The sequence below is a fragment of the Megalobrama amblycephala genome, linkage group LG4 (genome assembly GCF_018812025.1).
Source record: "Megalobrama amblycephala isolate DHTTF-2021 linkage group LG4, ASM1881202v1, whole genome shotgun sequence".
Taxonomy (NCBI): Eukaryota; Metazoa; Chordata; class Actinopteri; order Cypriniformes; family Xenocyprididae; genus Megalobrama; species Megalobrama amblycephala.
This window is the reverse complement of record NC_063047.1, coordinates 51,961,155-51,981,708: the sequence shown is the minus strand read 5'-3', so window position 1 is coordinate 51,981,708 and position 20,554 is coordinate 51,961,155. Positions and strand designations below refer to the sequence as shown.

General features: G+C 39.6%; 1 long non-coding RNA gene across 1 annotated transcript; it reads left to right on the top strand.

Moving 5' to 3' along the window:
* The first annotated feature begins 11,664 nt into the window (after positions 1 to 11,664).
* LOC125267883 lies at positions 11,665 to 20,315 on the top strand. Its single transcript, XR_007184729.1, has 4 exons — positions 11,665 to 11,876; positions 12,018 to 12,098; positions 19,051 to 19,148; positions 19,487 to 20,315. It is a non-coding gene; the product is annotated as an uncharacterized LOC125267883 (long non-coding RNA).
* The last annotated feature ends 239 nt before the right edge of the window (positions 20,316 to 20,554 follow it).

The window sequence follows — 20,554 nt, the reverse complement described above, 5'->3', positions numbered from 1 at the left end:
AGGTGGTTCTTATACACTATGGGTCTGCAAACTGCAAATATGCCAGATAAAACAAATTGAATTGTTGTTGTTGTTGTTGTTTTTAAATTATTATTAAAATGTCTCAAAACCATTTTCACCACTACTACTACTACTACTACTACTACTACTACACTGTCACACATTAATGTCACCACTGATCTATGGTAAATAATTTCATTTAAAGTTTGTCTTACTGGACTTGACTAAGTATAGAGGTAGTGAGACCAGTGGGTGGTGTTTATGACCTGATCAAAGTAGAAGAGGGTGTGCCTTTATATTTGGCTGGAAGGTGTGTTCAAACTGTTGAATCGCTGTTCTAAATTAATATGCCTCCTTAACTCTTACACACACACACACACACACACACACTAAGACAATTGTAAACACAGAAACATTGAGGATCGCATAAACTTGTCAATGCTAAAATATAGCAATGCTATTTCTAAAGTAACAATTTTTTTTACCAACAAAGTTGTAAAAGCAAACAAGCAGTGCATACAAAGTGTCCATTTTCTAAAACAGACGCAAAATCATGCCTATTTAAATATAGGTACATATAATATTAGGCTATATATATATTGTTTGGCCTATATAATACATGTTTTTATAAAGCATTGGAAATATAAATGTGTTAAAATACATGGAGTGCAGGTATTAATAAAGGGCCAGCTGCAAAATAAATAAATAAAAAATAACTTTTTTTAACTGTTTGCACTGAAAACATGGTCAATCCAATGTCCCTCATGTTATGAAGCCTTGCAATAGAAACAACCTTCCAGTAGGGGGCGTTATTTTGCTGTCTTTGCTTTCCTCTGTAATATGGTGAAAAAATGTGATGTTGGCAGTTACGCAACCCTTACATCCAATTGAGAGATAAAGACGACACTCATTATAATGTACATATAAATAGAAATAAATCTTTTTTCAGATTATAGTGTCTCAGTGGAGCCAGAGGATTAGTGTGTTTTCAAATCCAAATGTTAATACACAGGACATGACTCTAGACAGGATTTAATGACTTCCTGTAGGGTGGACCACCAATTGGTTTAATGGATTTGTATTGATATATGCATTATATAATTATAACGTATTTGACACATGTCTTTATGGGTAATCTTCACATATCTAATTTATATAATTGCTTTTTTTCTGAATGTATTTTTTCATCTCATTACTGTTTTCAAAAGGTTTGCTGTAGTTGAATTTGTAAGATTGACTATCCACAAAATTTAACATTGTAAAAGTAAAGCTTGAACGTGTCAGATGTCAGAGTTACTATAAGGAAGGAAGCTGAAAAAAGGGAACCGTGAAAAGGACGCACTGATGATCATCTGCATTATGACGTTTGACTCATAAATCACTTGACCAATACATATGGCAGGGTTTCAGCAAAAGTAATAATTTTGAAAATTTCCCCAGGAAACTTTTGTTTAGTGTCACCTCAACTGATTTCAAATACTGGGAAAAATGGGTTATACCAGGCATGTGTGTATTAAACATCATGAGTAACAAATACCATATAGCCATAATTTCCAACAAATTAATGGAAATTCCACAGTTGTCTTTCAACTGTCCTTCAAAGAAATTAAACAAAATGATAAAAACATTCTGAAAGCAATGTACTGTACACAATTTGGAGACTGTTCAGCAGTATTTAGTGAATTAACTGTAACGTTTTGACAGAATCTGTACACTGAACTGTTGGTTTAACTAGTAAAGTAAGTTACTTGGTTGCCTTAAAATTTTGAGTTCATTGAAATGAAAAATTTGAGTTAATACAATGAAGACGATTGGTTTAATCAACAGAAATTCAAAATATTGTGTTATCTGAACCACATTAAATATCTAAGTAGATTTGACAAAAGAGAAATTGTTGTGATAACAAATCATGAAAATAATTTTTTACAGTGTAGCCACATGGTGAAATTAATTTTGTTTTCTCATGGCCAGGAAAACATATGTCTTATAAAATTCCCAAAGGCAGAAAACATTTTGTGGTCTAGTAAATGTGGAAAATTGATTATTATTATTATTATTATTATTATTATTATTATTATTATTATTATTATTACAGTTCAAGACAGTCATGTAGATTGTGCTACAAAATACATATTTGTACTTGCTTAAATAATTTGAGTTATGAACTAAAAACCATTGAGAACCATTCATAAATACAGTACTACGACCACAGCACAGTTTACATGTAACTGCGAAACAAGAGTTTTTCCTTTTCTAAAATCTTTTCTTAGGCATTTTTCTTCTCAAACACTTTAGCATTAGCGTGCGTGGTATTAAATGAACATCAAACCTTTTGTCTTTTTGTTCTGGTGGATGAAGCTGCAATTTGCTCCAAGTCATTATGTTGCACATTTAATACACTTGTCACTCCCCCTTTTTAATTCTTGAATTAATGCTGCCAATAATAAAGGATTAGAAATAGAGAAAATCTGCCATGGCCGCATGCTGAAATCACACCCCCACATCGTGACACAGAAACAAGATTACTGGAGGGCCTATTCCGCCCACCACCCACATCAGCTGTTCTCAGTCGTGATACTGCAGATGTACTTGTGCCCACTCGCAGATATTACTAAGCAGAAAAAAAATCCTTCCTCCCAGACCATAATCCTCTTAGAGACTTTAATGCCCCCTGCTCTCCCTCCCTCTTAAAGTGAGCTTCAATGAAATGGGGCAGAAAACGGCACTGGGTATTTAGGACAATTGTGGCAACTGTCATAGCTACATGAATCAGATGTCTCGTACGAGTGGAGCGGCACACAAAGAGCAGACAGCAGGCCTCCTCTGACCCAAATCGCTAAATTAGACATCAATGAGTAACCCTTAATCTCACCAACCTATATTGAAATCATTCTGACAGCCCCCTCATCAGAAGTGAATGCAGGAAGAAAGAGGTGTCCATTCCTCCGTTTCGGCTTTTATTCACTGTTCATGTTGTATTTTACGCAACACTCCACCGTTCTCAAAACACACACACTTACGTAAATCAATCAAGGTGATTGCAGAAGATAACATTGACCAATGAAGAACTGTAATTATAATCGTTTGCAATCATATGCTACACTCTAGGCCTATGTGATTATGTGATTTCTGGGAGGAAAATCTTTCCCATAGCCTTGAAGAAACTTGCCTCGGAACTCACAATCTTGAAGGCTGCTTAAGAAATACAAACAAATGAGGTGTGTGAAGAGTGCGTGGGATTCTTTTTTTTTTTAAGCAGGCCAAAGCTTTTGGGAGAAATATGCTTTTCATTTCTATTATACAAGTTATTCACTGTAGTCAGATGTTGGATATTTAAGAATCAGAAATTTGAAGTTTTGAAATAAATTAAAAATAAATAAATAAAGGTTATACCTACATGTCCACTAACTCTAATTAGAGTATTAGTAGACTGGTAGGGGTAGTAGAATAAGTTGACATGCACTTGCAAATTTACTTAAAGAAGAATGTCTGGTTGGGGATCATTAAAATAAAGTATTATCAGATCCAGTATTAAAGGGTTAGTTCACCCAAAAATTTAAATTATCCCATGATATACTCACCCTCAATCCATCCTAGCCGTATATGACTATCTTCTTTCAGACGAACACAATCGGAGTTATATCTAACTCCTCAAAGCTTTATAATGGTTGCTATGGGTTTTTGTAAGAGAAATATCCATATTTAAAACTTTATTAACTATAATAACTAGCTTCTGACAGATGGCCGTACGCCTCGATTTGTGGCAGAAGAGCAACCTCTGACCCGACGCAATGACAAACGTGGAGGTGCAGAGGATAGAGCAAAACAAAACAAAACACCGGTCATGAATTAGAAGTCTAAAATGAGAAGTTTTAAAGAGAAATGACAGAGGATATGATATAAGAGAAGAGGAGCTTGAGTTTGTTGCCCAGCCCTATTTGTTTGATCCACAAGAGGCGTCTAAGCTTAGGCTTACACTTTTTAATTATGGATATTTTTCTTACAAAAACGCATCGCTTTGCTTCAAAAGACCTTTATTAACGCACTGGAGCTGTATGGATTACTTTTATTATGGGTGCATTTTATTTTTCAAAATGTGGCCCCCATTCACAATCATTATAAAGCTTGGAGGCGCAAGGATATATTTAAATATATCTCTGATTGTGCCTGAAAGAAGATACACCTTGGCTTGAGGGTGAGTAAATCATGGGATAATTTTCATTTTTGGATGAACTATCCCTTTAAGCAGACAGTCTACTAATACTCAATTAATACTCGAAGAGTTAGTTGACATGTAGGTGCAACGTTACTTATAGTCAACAGAATGTCTAAAGGGAACTATCAAAATAACGTGTTTCTAAAAATGCATTTTCTGAGCTAAGTGTTTTTATAAAGTTCTCCTTATGAGTAATTCCTGATAAAAATAAATAAAAGAAAAGTCACTCTGCATATCAGACTGTTTTGTCTTCCCAGAGAAAAATGTTTCTATTCAGAATTTGCCCTTTTCATAAAGTAGGGTAGAAGACTTAACAGTATTCTTGGTTATGTTTAATTTACAGTAAGTATCAACTTTGGATAAAACTTTATTTAATGTGTCCTGTTACATTACTATTTAGTAAAAAATAATTATGCATTAAATTATGCATAAATAATTAACTTTGTATTAAAGCTTTCTCCCAAAATGCCCCAATAACTAGAAAATGTGACTAAACAGCATAAGGTCTGATCCACACTGCAGTTTATTCTGACCAAGAACAACCCACTTATACAGGAAGAGACCATCTGACATGTAAATCAATCAGTCATAGTTTGTTTTGTTTTGCATGCCGTTTAGGGCAGATTTTAATAGATGATACCAGTAGACGGGTGTGGAAACACTGTGATTATACAGAAAATGCCAGTATAATAGCATAAAATGTGCACAAATGTTGTGCTCAGAATTTCTGCTAATGCAAAAGTGATAAGTGCAGTCTATTCCGACATAAGTTCTGTTTCATAAAACCCTGAATGTCTTTGAAATATGTCATGCCACTAGCCTGATAAATCCAGTGATTATGTCATCCTCAAATGTGCTCGCTGTATCAGCTCTGTACCACAACTTTGTTACCAGGTGGACTGATAAAGAACCCTGTGTGCTCTTACTCCCAGAAGTTGTGTAAAACCAGCCAATCAGTTTAGAGCTTGCAAGATCAAAAAAGTACTTTCCTTTTTGTGTGGGAAAAACATGCATCAGGCAGTCAATAAACTGATTAGGCAGTCTGTGGGCATATAAGAGACTCAGATTGCTTGGTCTTGGAAGATTTTGATGAGAAATTAGTTCATATACTGTAATTCAATTGCAGACATTGGTATCTTGGCAGATTTGAGACTGCTGACTTCTCTTTAAAGACGTGGGATTTAATATGGTCTTTTTTTCCTTAAGAAAAATCTGAGAAGCAGCTTCCTGAACACTCCAACACGGGTTATGCGCAACAAACTTACGTATTTTGTAAACAGGTTGCTTCACTTCCAGTTCAGGTCTTTTTGTGTGCTTCGTTAAATATTAAGCTGTTTTTCTCAAAATGCCTTCAATGGAGCTACTAAGGATGAGCATAGCCGATTTCCATTGCATATGCAGATTGATATCTAAAAAAAAGTATTTTCTTCTCACTAATATTCAGAAATTAAAATGGAATAAATGGCAACAAAAAAATAACTAGCTAGATTAGCTGATTTCCTTGAAAGTCCATAGATATCGGAGTCAGTTAACACTTTCTTCGACAAGCGGGTACAATGAGACTGTTTTTTTTGTTTGTTTTTCATGCGACGTTCGACATAGAGCAGGGGTGCAAAACTCATTTCCTGGAGGGCCACAGCCCTGCAGAGTTTAGCTTCAACCCTAATTAAACACACCTGATCCAGCTCATCAATTCCTTCAGGCTTATTTGAAAACTACAGGTATGTGTGTTGGAGCAGGGTTGGAACTGAACTCTGCAGGGCTGTGGCCCTCCAGAAACTGATTTTTGCATCCTTGGCATAAAGTCTATTGCAGAGGTCTTCAACTCTATGGGGACCCACTGTCCTGCAAAGTTTAGCTTCAACCATAATCATACACACCTGAACCAGCTAATCAAGTTCTTCAGGATCAATTAAAAATCACAGGGTATTCCAGAAAGGTTAAATTACTGTAACATGTAGCTACCCTGAACTCTTGATTGATTAACCCAAACCTTGCTTACTCGAGGTATGGGGGTTCTGAAAAAGTGGTCTGGAGTAGGTTCAGTCAATCCAGAGAATAAAACTCAGAGTTAACAGTGACCACACAAAGACATTCTCTACCGAGCACCTAATCCAGGATTCACCATGGAAATGGACCCTAAGAAGAAGCATGCCCTACTTCTTCTTTCTTCTTCTTTTGTTTAATTAATTTTGTTTAATTAATAAAATCTCCACTTACGGGGCAGTTGTGCAATCATTTTTTTAATGTTATCTTTTAAGACCAAATTAGTGTGAGAGCGCAATTCCGGGAGTGGAAAGTTTTGCACGTGATCTACTTACAACGTGCAAATTAAAGAACACCGACGCAGCAGGATCACTTCCATAATGACCAACGCAATCTACCAAGAGCAGCAGAAATTAGTGTCTGTATAAGACATGTTTTTTTGTGCGGTAAATACTTTGATCGGCACTGCAGCCGCCTTACGATCACGTGCCATCAAAGTACCGCGAGAGCAAAATGAGACCAGCCACCTAGATCAGGGCTGCGTTCATCCCCGACAAAACGTTGCAAAACATTTTTTAAACGGAAATAATGGTGCGTTGAACACCCTGTTTTGATGACGCAGGAGTTGCAACTATGGCAGCTGAGAAGGCCATACTCTGTGTTCTTTTTGAAGAATTTTCAGAGCCTGATGAAATTGGTATAAATACGTGTTTAATACTGCAAAACATGCTCAATATTACAGTCACTGCCCTTGCCGTCCAGAATAAAAGAGAACATCCCAATCGAGTGAAGGGATTTGTGGAAACTGTGGTTCCTAATTATTGTGATCCAACATTTGCCTCGCATTTCAGGATGAAAAGACAATTCAAATGAAGGATAATCTTCTACTTACCTCTGAAACTGTGTTATGATCTATATGACCTTATTTTTATTGTGAGTATTAGGCTTGTCATTATTGATGATCACTATTGTTGTGCTATGATATTGTAATATTTACCATTATATAATCAGAGGAGAATAGAAACATTTATGAAAGTGTCACTCCAAAATACAATAGCAAAATATATAAATATGTATAGTACTTTTATGTTACATTCATACCCATTGTGCGAGCTGTCTCTTTAAAGGAACACTTTTTTTTGAAAATAGGCTTATTTTCCAACTCCCCTAGAGTTAAACAGTTGAGTTTTACCATTTTCGAATCCATTCAGCCGATCTCCGGGTCTGGCAGTACCACTTTTAGCATAGCTTAGCATAGTTAATTGAATCTGATTAGACCGTTAGCATCTCGCTCAAAAATGACCAAAGAGTTTCGATATTTTTCCTATTTAAAACTTGACTCTTCTGTAGTTACATCATGTACTAACAGGCGCGTACGGACGGAAAATGAAAAGTTACAATTTTCTAGGCTGATATGGCTAAGAACTATACTCTCATTCCGACGTAATATTCAAGGAACTTTCCTGCCGTACCATGGGTGCAGCAGGCGCAATGATATTCCGCAGCGCCTCTCACAAATGTCTCCATGGTTGCAAGGCACGCTCCCTGTGCAAGCAGGGGGTCACAGGGACTGCGTAATATCATTGTGCCTGCTGCACCCATGATATGGCAGCAAAGTTCCTTGATTATTACGCCGGAACGAGAGTATAGTCACTAGCCATATCGGCCTAGAAAATCGCAACTTTTCATTTTCCGGCGGTCTTAGTACACGATGTAACTATAAAAGAGTCAAGTTTTAAATAGGAACAATATCAAAACTCTTTGGTCATTTTTGAGCGAGATGTTAATGGTCTAATCAGATTCAATTAACTATGCTAAGCTATGCTAAAAGTGGTACCGGCAGGCGCAGAGATCGGCTGAATGGATTAGAAAACGGTAAAACTCAACTGTTTAATTTCAGGGGAGTTGAAAAATGAGCCTATTTTCAAAAAAAGTGGATTGTTCCTTTAACACCGCGTGGTTTATATACATGTTGTTGCTGATTGGGCTGACATTTTTTGACACACCGACCAAACAAGAGAAAATGTATCTCAAACCCCGTTGCACACCGTTTCCAGGAAACATGTAGTTCAACCCGGAAACCGTAGCAAAACGTTGCGTACCGGTTTGAGCTTGAACGTGCCCCAGGTGCTGCAGTTGCTCAAAATCGGATACAAAAGCCTTGATGAATACACATTTTATTCTCATTGGTCAGATTCTGTGACAAGTACGACATGTTACGTGTTTTTTTTTTTCTTAGACAAGTATCTTAGACAAATATCTGATATTCAAAACATTGGAATTTCAGTCGCATCCACTTATTCAGCTACAATCAACACAAAAATCGTGTGGTCTGCCACGAATGGCGTTGGTTCAGCACACCACGGAAAGCACAAAGTGTCTGACCTGACGGCCATCTTTGTACTCCTCCCCCACCTGCAACCAGCAGATCTCGCCAGCCGGTGACAGGCTAGTATAGTTCATCTTGAACAAGCTTATTGTGTCCACATCTTTTCAGTGCTAATTTTTTCACTGCGTGTCTTAAAGGTGCAATGTGTAAAATTTGGGAGGATCTATTGACAGAAATGCAATATAATATACATAACTATGTTTTCAGTGGTACATAAAGACCTTACATAATTAACTGTTATGTTTTTATTACCTTAGAATGAGCCATTTCTATCTCATACACTGCTGATCCCCCTCCATGTCAAGTTGCCATTATGTGCCGGCATGTTTCTACAGTAGCTCTAAATGGACAAACACTTAGAGAGCACGTTTAGTCACCATAGTTGTTGTTCTTCTAAATAGTTTGTGTTTTTAGAGGCAGCCTGCATCGTTACTATGTTGACTACGCATGAAGAAGAAGTAGTAGTAATAGAAGTACAGTAGAAATAGTAATAGAAGCAGAGACCGTTTTTTGTTAGAAGTAAGAAGAAACCTCACACAAGCTTCTCTCTGCTCTCTCAGACGACGATGTCAGCCAGACGGCCACCGTAGCTTCTCAGAAAAGGAGGGGGTGTGAGGGGTGTGCGCCGTTAGTTGCAGTTCTCATCCTCACTGCTAGATGCCACCAAAATGTACACACTTTAAGTAAATCCTGACAGTAGTTTTTTTAACGCTGACACAAGCTGTTAGTAAATCTGGCCCTAAATCTTTAATCAGTTTTTGTATTACTGTAAACAAGAATAAAGACCTATAGTGTTTGTTTGATGCTAATTAATTGTAAGTTAAAAAGAAAGATTGAGTGAACTAAAAAAAATCTGTCTGTGCTTGCAAAGATTTTTTCTTTAGCCATTTTGCTTCCACATTTCTTGCTTCTTGCAAGGTGAGATTTATCATATATGTATTTTTATTATAGATATACATTATACATTATATTGAAAACTCTTTGAGTGCAGATCCACAATGTGTGAGATGAGAATAAATAAGATAAATAAATTAGAGTAAAACAAAAATTACTTTGTTATAATAGTGCTTTATAATCACACACACACACACACATATATATATATATATATATATATATATATATATATATATATATATATATATATATATATATATATATATATGTGTATATATATATTGTACGAAATCTGTCAAGCCCACTAGAGCCTCATCGATAAGGCTATGGCTAATTACATAGGCCTACCCTGAAAGTTACCTCAGGTTTTGTAAGGCTATCCACTTACTCTAAGTAAACTTACCCAGGTTTGTTTCAAATGGATGACTTTATGTAATCTGTCGACGCCAACGCGTGATACACAGCAGATGTCCATTGGCAAAGCATAAATGCTGAGCAAAACTGCACATTTATTTAATCAATAGCAATCAAGCAAGTTATTGTTGTGGAAAAGAACACTTGTGAGACTTAGCACAGTGGCCTTATTATCAAGACAACAATATTTGCCTTTGTTGCATTGTGCTGCATGTTACAATGCCTATTCAGTGATATGTAAATTCTGACATTGGCCTTGCAAACCATTACCAGTATAAGAAAGATAACTTCAATACACAGCCATTTTTGAGCACTGTATGCTAAGCATTTTAAGCTCTTTATTTTTAAAGGGAGAGTTGAACAATGAAACGTCATCATTTGTTGAACATTATATTGTTCTAAAACCATATACAGCTCTGGAAAATGACCACTGGAAAATTAACAGTTTCTCTGTATTTACTATTTATATGTATGTATATAAATAGTCTTAGTAGGCATCTAGGCAAGTTTTGGAACAACTTGTTTTTCATGGGATGAAGTGGTCTAAAGAAACTCTCACTTCCCTGTCTCCCTGCCAATGGTTAAATAAATATTATGATTATGTATACAAGCGTTTTTAAAATGCAGGACATTTGGTAACAGAGTATGGCAGTGCTTAACCTCGGCACAGACCGGTTGTATACACAGCAATCCGGGAGACAGATAAATCCTCTGCCTGTATTAACTTCAGATGGAATTAGTTCAAGAACATTTTGTGAACTGGGAGCAAGCCAAGCTTCAGTCCAACGGTCCCATGTTGCAATTAACAGTCAAAGTTCCAGTCTTTAAAATGGAAACACTGGTTACTCATACTAAAAGACAAGAATAAACGTATCAATCAGAGATCATTTGTTTCACCAGTGTTTCGAAAGAAAAACGCATTGCAATGTTAACATCAGGAATAGCAATGTGCAGGAAAAGCACAGAAAAAATTCCAGATGCATATGGGGAAGAGCTTGCAGCCATTCTTCTACTGTTTACTCTTGGATTGGGAGCTGGCAGACGTCCCAACTTATTATATGTTTCAGTTTTAACTGAACACTAATTGTTTCAAGCAATCAGTGGCCTGATGAAATAATGCAAATTTTATGAATGACAAAAATTGCCTGTTATGGTTAATTACATTTGAAATAGACTATATTTTTACTTTTTCTGAAGAAAATTTGATACTTGCCAATGCAAATCATTGTCATGATGGATGGTGGATGATTGCCAAGATTCGGTTGCTAAGGTGTTCTGAGTTTTTAGTGCATTGCTGGGTTGTTGCAAGTTGGTCAAACATGATCTCTGTAGTGATTGTAGGTATTCGTAGAGTACTATAAATTGTGGTTCCAGCACACATACATTTTGCATGTTTGCATACACTAAAACATGCAGTGTGTAAAATGTTTTACATATGGAACATGGTATATTTTCATAGGGCATGCAAATGTTTATGAATATGAGCTTTATATTATCATTTATTGTAATATGAGTGAAAAGCATGATGTATCAGTACTCAACAAAAACATATACAAATTCTTTAGAGTTTGTCTAAAGGTTCAGATTTGTTTATAATTTAATTTACAACCAACTGTTTAATCTTAAAAGATATTAATGTGTTTCTAAAAAGAGGCTTTCATTTGATAACATATCTACAAATAAACCATGCCTCCAAGTTGCCAATAAAAATAAATTAGTCATAATAATGTCATGTAATACATTTTAATGTGTGTTTATAAGATAAAAACAAATGTGAATCATGGAATTACACAACTGCAGTTACATCTTTTATAACAGCCTCTTGCCTTTTGACTGACAGGATGGATGTTGCTTAACAATATGACAACTGCCACACAGAGGATACATTACACTATGTGTGGACATTGCAATTTGAAAAACAGTCCAAGCGACAACATCTGAAGAGTTAGTTTTGCAAAGTAACACCATGACAAGGTATGCACGAGCCAAAGATTGTCACTTCTCTATACGAGTTTCTAATACAAACATTTGGAATTTACCTTTGGGGCAAATGGCATTTTACCAAATTCTTTCTTCTCTCATATTTTCCTGTTCTCTATTTTGTTCTCTATATAGCCTATTTAGGAAAATACCTTCTGCTTTCAATGAGGTTATGCAACCTGTCACCCAAGGCTATGTTGTACTGATAAGAATAATGTAAGTGGAACAGTTTTTTCCTTTATTGAGCAAAACCTTCATTATAGCTCTGAGAAAGGGCTTGTCATCATGTTTATAAAGAGATCAAAGTGGTTGTTGTGGCTTATATTTCATTCAGAGTGTTTGAACTCATAGGGTTCCATGGCCACTGGGATATGTTTCATCTGTGATCTTTTAGACCAGGTGGTGGATAACACGCATATGTTTCATCATATCATTTGGCTGTCTATCAAGAAAGTCAAAACACAGCATAAAGTGTGAACTGGGCTCACAATAGATCATCCCATTCATCCCTAAGGTGTGGTTTGAGCAGTGTTAGCACATTGCTTAAATTGCATACCAAAAATGCTGTCAGACTGCAAAAGGAGTATATGTGTTCAATATATGTTGAAATTGAGGGTTGTTTTGTGTGTTTGCACAAGATTAACACAGGAAGATATGTGTTAGTGTTTGTTTTTTTTTATGTTGGGTTTTATAGGGGTTTCTGTTACTGTTGCAGGAAAAAAATAACAGGATCTATGTGCAGCAAATTTTAATAAATAAATCAAAATAACAAAAATACTCAGGCATCTAGGCAAACTTAAAGAACCGGAACAGAACAACCTCAAACATAGAAAATAACAGACAAAGGGCAACTGAAACCTAAGGCTATATATACAAACATAAGTCAAGTCACCTTTATTTATGTAGCGTTTTATACAATACAGATTGTTTCAATGCAGTGACATTTATACAAATACACTGAAAATTATTCAACGATGCAAACAGTTTTGTACAGTTACATACAGTTCATTTCGGCTGTACAGCATCTCTAAAGAAAATTGTGATCTTGTTCAGTACAATCAAATCAATAATATTGTTAAATATTAAATGTACCAACTAAGCAAGCCAGAGGTGACAGTGCCAAGGAACCCAAACTCCATCAGGTGACAGAATGGAAAAAACCTTGGCAGTTCTCCTCCTCAACAACGAACACAGTGTTGTAGTGATTTTGGACTAACCTCACTCGAAAGTATCACAAATTTAGTGGTTTATGGTCTTAAATAGTAATATTAATATTTTGTATTAATATTAAGTCAGATGATTGCTTCCAATATTTCCGGGGCACCAGCTAAGGTCTGTCTCACCTTGACAATAAAGAACAATCATGGCAGATTGTTGACTGAATTACAATTATATAAATTGGAGGAAGTTAATCATCTGACCAATCTGAAGGATTTGTGAGATATCATTAACTTGTAGAGCCTCTAACTGTATTATCAACACAAGGAAGACACAAGTGTAATAAATTTTTATTAAGACTTTATTAACAAAAGTATAGACAAGAGTAACTAACAACTACTGAATGGATGCAAAAAGATTAATAAATACGAGTGAATGAGTAGGATGTTACTATGGCAGTTACAAGTTAACCTTGTGGTAAGATAAACTGTAGTTTCTCTAAAGGAAATAAGGTAAACCTTATTCTGAATTCAACAAATAAACTGAGAGATTTGTTATTAACTGATATCAGCTATGCAGAATCTAATGCAAATTAGATAATCATATACTGACAATATACACTAATGCCAAGGTCTCTAGAAAGAGGTTTGGTAAGTGATATTTACTTCTGCCTGGTCATGCTGAATCCGAGTGGTGACGTCTTCCACTTGTTGAGCTGAGCAGCGTTGTAGCGGGAAGAAAGGAGTTGGAATCCGTTTCACAGCCTTGAACATGAAGTACTTGTGAACATTGAACTCCTGGAGCACAGAGAAGGTCCTTTTCCTGGAACACGCAGAAGAAGAAGCCTTGAAGGTTCTGAAGTCAGTGCAGATCCGGGCAGTCTGGAACATGCAGATCTGGAGGATCTCTGGTGAGAGGATTTTGAAGTTGGTACAGAAGATATTTTGAAGATGGGGGGCCTAAGCTTGTAGTCGTTGTCTCTGGTGCAGTTTTCAAACTCCCCAAATTCACATCTTGCAGAACTTACTTGTTTCTCTCTTTAGAGCTTCAGAGTCTTGAAAGGGTAACTTGGGACCGGAACCTTGAACCAGGACTGGAACAGGAACTGGAGCCTGGAACCAGAACGGGAAATTGCAGCAACCCAACTGGAACAATTCTCTGTCTCAGAGACACACCTTTTAATCTGTTCCCAAGAAGGAGGGAGATGCAAATTGACACCTTTCAGATCCAGTATTTTGATTAGCTGATGCTGTCAGAGGTGGCCACTGGATGGCCCCTCTCTTACATGAGGTTCATTTGCATAGCTTAAAGTTTGTGTTTAGAACAATGTTCTAAAGGTTTTTCCTTTGCATAATTCACTTTCCAAACCAATGTCAGATTAACCTAGGCATCATGCTAAAAACAAAAAGTCCAAACATCATTGGGTTTATTGAACTACCTAAGCATTCATGTATACCTTAATATCCGGCCGCCGCACAGATGTCGCCCACGCCCACGCCCACGAGGAGGCCATACCTCTCATGGAATGTTCTCTCACACCCAAGGGGCATTGAAGGCCTAAGGAGGAGTAAGCGAGTGCTATACCATCAACTATCCATCTGGAAAGTCTAGGCTTCTTGACCGAAAGACCTTTTGTGCGGCCACCGAAGCAGACAAAAAACTGTTCCACCTGATGGAAGGAGGCGGAATGGTCAATGTAAGACCTCAGGGCTCTGACAGGACAGAATAGGTTCAACTCCTGTTCATCCTGAGAAGGAGGAAGAGAGGAGAGAACGACCATCTGCGCCCTAAAGGGGGTAGATTGGACTTTCGGGACATATTCATGTCTTGGTTTCAGAACGACTTTGGAGTCGTTAGGCCTGAACTCAAGACATGAGGGGCTCACAGAGAGCACTTGTAAATCTCCCACATGTTTGACTGATGCTAAAGCTACCAGCAAGGCAGTTTTCAGCGAGAGGGGTTGTAGGTCGGCAGTCTGGATTGGTTCAACCATAGAAAGATCCCAGGTAGTAACCGTGAGGGGGCGAGGGGGATTCAACCGCCTGGTTCCCGTTAGGGAAGCGAACAACAAGGTTGTTTCTCCCTATTGACTGCCCCGCTATAAGAGTGTGAGAAGCTGCTATAGCTGCAACATAGACTTTAAGGGTAGAGGGAGTACAGCCTCTATCCATTAAGTCTTGAAGGAAGGACAATATCTGGGATATGTCTCAAGTCAATGGGTCCTCACCCTGGGCTGTACACCAGGCTGCAAAGATGGCCCATTTCAAGGAGTAGAGGTGTCTTGAAGACGAAGCTCTGGCCTGAGAGATAGTGTTTAAGACAGGGAGACCTTCTCAGGGAGGCTTACAGGCTCCCATTGAAACACCAAAATTGAAACACCTCTCGCTTGGGAGTGGAGGGCCCGTCTCAGAGGGATTGGCCATTGTCCATGAGCCACCAGGAGGACTTTGGGAGCACCTTCCCTGACTTGTCTGATTACTTGGGGAAAAGCATAAAGAAGTCATGGGCCAGCGCATTTCTGGCTTTTGAGAAATATATTGGGCAGTGATGATTGTCTTCTGAAGCAAAGAGGTCAACCTCTGCCTTTCTGAATACGCCCCAAATTCTCTGGACTGAGCGGGGGTGGAGTGACCTTTCCTCTGAGGGAAGGTTGCTCCGGGACAACATGTCCGCTCCTATGTTCAGCACGCCCTGGGTCCACTCTAGGATGGTTTTCGCAAGGGTGAAGAGGGGCTTTGAAGAGAGGCCGCCCTGGTGATTTATGAAGGACGCCACCGTCATGTTGTCTGATCTGACCAAGACGTGGTGACCCAGCAGGAGAGGAAGGAAAACCTGGAGAGCTCTACATACCGCCATCATTTCCAGGTGGTTGAAATGTAGCTGTGTTTACCACGGAATGCAGGACATGCGTATCCTTGCTTTCCACAGAGGTTTGGACCATGCCGTTGAAAAACGGGCCCTTTGAGTGAATTGGAGTACATAACCTTGTTTTATTATGTTCAGAACCCAAGCTGACACTCCAGGGATGACCTGCCAGGCCTCGGCCCATGTGGCAAGGGGCTGAATTGGTTCTGGTTCGCTGTGAGGGACTGTGGTGCATGTATGGGGTGGAAGAGGAAATTTGCTCTCTTTTTGAGTATGTTTGTTTTTTTATTATGTCCACTATCACAGCGGTGCACTGCCAGGGCATTTTAACAGGCTCTGTGCAGGCAACAAACACTTTTTCTTGAGCATCCGTAACCGAACAGGGTGACAGGAAAACTGGGCGATGCATTTTGGAGGGTGGTCTAGCCACGGCGGGACTTAGCCTCCTCCTCTTCCTCTCTTGGACATCAGGCCGACTTCTGAGGCGCAGAAGCAGAGGAGCTGGAGCGTTTTGGCAAAAAGTGTTGCATGGCCTGGGACGACTTTTGTGCCGCTGTGAAGCGTTCAGCGAAACCATAGACGGCAGGCCCAAAAAGACCAGTGGGGGAGACTGGCGAGTCAAGGAAGATGGCCTTGTCCGCGTCCTTGATCTCAGTCAGGTTGAACCATAAGTGGTGCTCCATCACCACCTGGCTGGCCATCGAATGCCCAATAGCCTGAGCCGTGGTCTTCGTGCCATGTAGGGCCAAGTCCGTGGTGTTACGCAGCTCTTTTAAGGTGGCTGAGTCGTGCCCAGCCTCATCCAGATCTCAGAGGAATTTCGCTTGGTACACCTGGAGTACCGCCACGGAGTGTAAAGCAGAAGCTTGATACGGCAGGGCTTGGATGGGTGGGCAGCCTTCGCCTTCCATCCAATGGCAGAGGCGGACACAGGTGTGCTGCCACAGCTTCATCCAAGGGAGGCAGCTTTTCATATCCTTTCTGCCCGGCACCATCAACAGAGATGATAGCATGAGAGGCAGAAGGATGCAGGAGGGCAGAGTAGGGAGCACGTCATGACTTGGTGAGCTCGTCATGCACCTCTGGAAAGAAGGGAGCTGACCGCTGAGGAGGTGCTTGGTGATGTCCAGGCAGGAACTACTCATCTAAGCGGCTGCGTGTGGGTTCCTCAGGCGCAGACCACTCCAGACCGAGCTGCTTAACTGCTTTAGACAGCACACAGGTGAGCTCCAATTCGATTGATGCTCTGGCGTCAATCGGTTCCTAGCGACGGCATGGGGGCGGGGTCAGGAAGTGAGCCCGACCACTCCTCGGCATCCGAAGCCACCAAGGACATGCTGTCGTCCAGCGGCTCTTCATCAGATCCCCCGAATGAGACCAAGTTGCTTGGGAAGCCTCTCTATGTGGAGAGAGTGAGGCATGCAGGACCTGAGCCGACGTGAGCTCACTCTCATCCGAGCGCTGGGATCCTCTGCCTCGCTGTTTTTTCAATTAAATTCAATTCACATTTATTTGTATAGCGCTTTTCATGATAGATATCATTTCAAAGCAGCTTTACAAAGAATGCATGTCAACATTACAATTTAAAAAATGCAGTTAGCAAATAATGTAATAATTTAGGCAATTCATAATTTAGGCAATTTCCTCACAGGCTCCTGAGAGGAAGAAAACGGGAGGGCTCGAGGGGCGGAGTCGCGTTCTAACAAGAACGCTAACCACGAGCGCAAAGAGGCTAGACTCATACTCTCACAGTGAGAGCAGGTCATTTCCGTGAGTGTGGCTTCTGCGTGGGATTTACCCAAACATAATACACACTCACTGTGCCCGTCATCAGCGTGCAGAGGGGCTCTGCATGTGCCACAGCCGTGGCGCGACATTTGCAACAATGTCGCAGAAATTTGCTCTTTAGAAAATAGCTCTTTTAGAAGCAACTGTGTTGCACTGTAGTGCACTCGCTCGAACTGCAGGCGGCTCGGGGGCGAAGCGCTGACCAGGCTGCTAGGAAGTAGCATGGGAACAGAGCTGATGAGAGTGGCAAGCTGATCTGGCTGCTGTGAAGCGGCGGGCGATCAGCGCTGCACGAGAGCGGTGATCTGAGTGGTGAGCTGAAAGAGCAGCGAGAGAGCTGCAGGCAGCTTGAGGCGGAGGCTGCTAGAGACCGGCGAGCAGAACAGAGAGCGGCGAGAAGGGAGGCAAGCTGACCAAACTGCTGCAGAGCGGCGAGTTGATCAGTGGCGAATCCAGCTGCTTTCAGGTGAAGGCGGCTTCAAGTCTCGTAGATCAAGCTGATATCTGTGTCGCTGAAGGAGAATGAATCGATTTGCCATGGTGAGACGGCCACTTATATAGCCCGAGACCCTGCCCCTTTTGGCGGGCTCGAGTGGGCTCGTTCACCATTGGCTCGCGCGTTCCATGCCATCATTGATTCGTTTTCTTTAACTTCATGAACCAATGGCCGTGCAGTTCACACTGCGTGATTGTATAAAGGCTTCAGAATTGGAGAAAAAGGAGTTTTCCCCATAGCATCTTGTCTTATTAATAATCTAATTAATAAGACGAACAACGCAGTACTCATGTAGTATCGCAAGGGAACAGGTGTAACACATGAGGACAAATCAAACACTATGGCAACAGATGAAAAGAGACAAAGGAAACTGAACTGGTAACAGTGCAAAGCTAAAAGGATAACAAACAATGAATAACCATGACAACAAATAGGGTTATCAAACAAGCGGAAAACTGTAACAAAGAAAACATGCACAAAAACACAGAAAACAGAACATAATCCTAACATTTCTGTCGCAGTTTTTGCAGGATTAACATTGTGATGAAGAGTTGAGCCTGTGGTTAGGTTTGGGATGGGCTGCAAGTCTATACTGCACTATTACTTGCTTACATGCAAGTAATAGTAATAGTCTCTTTGCTAGCTGCAATAGCAAATGCAAGTGTGCTATAGCTAGCTAGCAGTTAATCGCTAAAGATTTGAGTATGTTACACACAGAAGGGTATGGAGACACAGGTAAAATGTATATGATGTTTATTGAACAACCAGAGAGTTATAGCAGAGTGCAGGTAATTGAATGCAGATAAAGTTCTTAGCAGATGGCTATCAAGGCAGTGATACTTGTCTTGATCTTCTCTCCAGGATTCGTAGATGCGGGCAGGCGTGGAACAGATGACACATGGAGACAACTCACTGAAGACACAGAGAACACGAGGGATCTTGGAAGACAATGGAGACAGGTAAGTAGTCCTTACGATAAGCATATCAGGAAGTATGTCTTAACGAGACTGGACAGTGACTGAGTGCTCTGAAGTGTCTTTTATGCAGTGGTGGTGATGAGTGCTGATGAGTGTCAGGTGTTGCTGGTTAATACTCAGGAGAGGGAGTGCGATGTGATTGGTTGAGTGAAGAGCCTGGCGTGTCTGTGACAGAGTAAATATGTTAATGCAATAAAATATGAATTAGCTTTGTCAATATTTCAATTTATTTGCAAATAACATGCTTGTGTAATACAAAATCAAAATGTAAAGTTCTAAACTTAAACTTTGAGTTTATTAACATTTTTTTTATGTAACAGTGTCAGGAAATGAACACAGAGAGAGGATCCAAGTGCAAGTAAAACAGGATTTATTGACAGAATACACTGTACAATAACTTCACTCCAAAAGGACAGTCGTTGCAGTCACAAAGACGAGCTGACGCCGTGGTGTGTTGAAACAGATGAACCGGGTGGCGCAGGGCTGCAACGGGTATCAGAAGCCAAGGAATAATCCAACCCAGACGCGGGCACAAGACGAAGGTCCAGAACCCCAGGATAACAGGAGGTGAAACACAGAAACACGACAGCGGGACAGCCTGCAACGAACTGACAAAGACGCCATGTAGACACACACAAGATAAAGCACACACAGAACAAGACACGGCTGGCAGCACATCACAATCAATCAGGTGGGTGACACCCATACAATCAGTAACCAGGCAACCCACACCACAACCACACGAGGGCGAGTAAGTGAACCCATGAACCGTGACAAACAGATAGTAATACTTTTTAATTCAATAGTCCACTTTAGACATTCTACTAAGTATAAGTAACTTTGCATCTGCATGCATCAACTAGCAGTCTTAGGCTTGGTTTCACAGACAGGGCTTAGATTAAGCCAGGATTAGGCTAAATTCAATTAGGACATTTAAGAAGCTTTTATACGCATACCATAGAAAAAATATGATATTGATGTGTATCTTGAGACAAAACAATAGCACTGACATAAGATAGCACTAAGATAGCTCTGTGCAAGTTGCTTTCAGTTAAAAGGTGCCCTAGATTCAAAAATTTTATTTACCTCGGCATAGTTAAATAACAAGAGTTCTGTACATGGAAATGACATACAGTGAGTCCAAACTCCATTGTTTCCTCCTTCTTATATAAATCTCATTTGTTTAAAAGACCTCCAAAGAACAGGCGAATCTCAACATAACACCGACTGTTACGTAACAGTCAATGGCAGATGGAGCAATAATAACTGACATGATTTATGATAACATGATATTTTTAGTGATATTTGTAAATTGTCTTTCTAAATGTTTCGTTAGCATGTTGCTAATGTACTGTTAAATGTGGTTAAAGTTACCATCGTTTCTTACT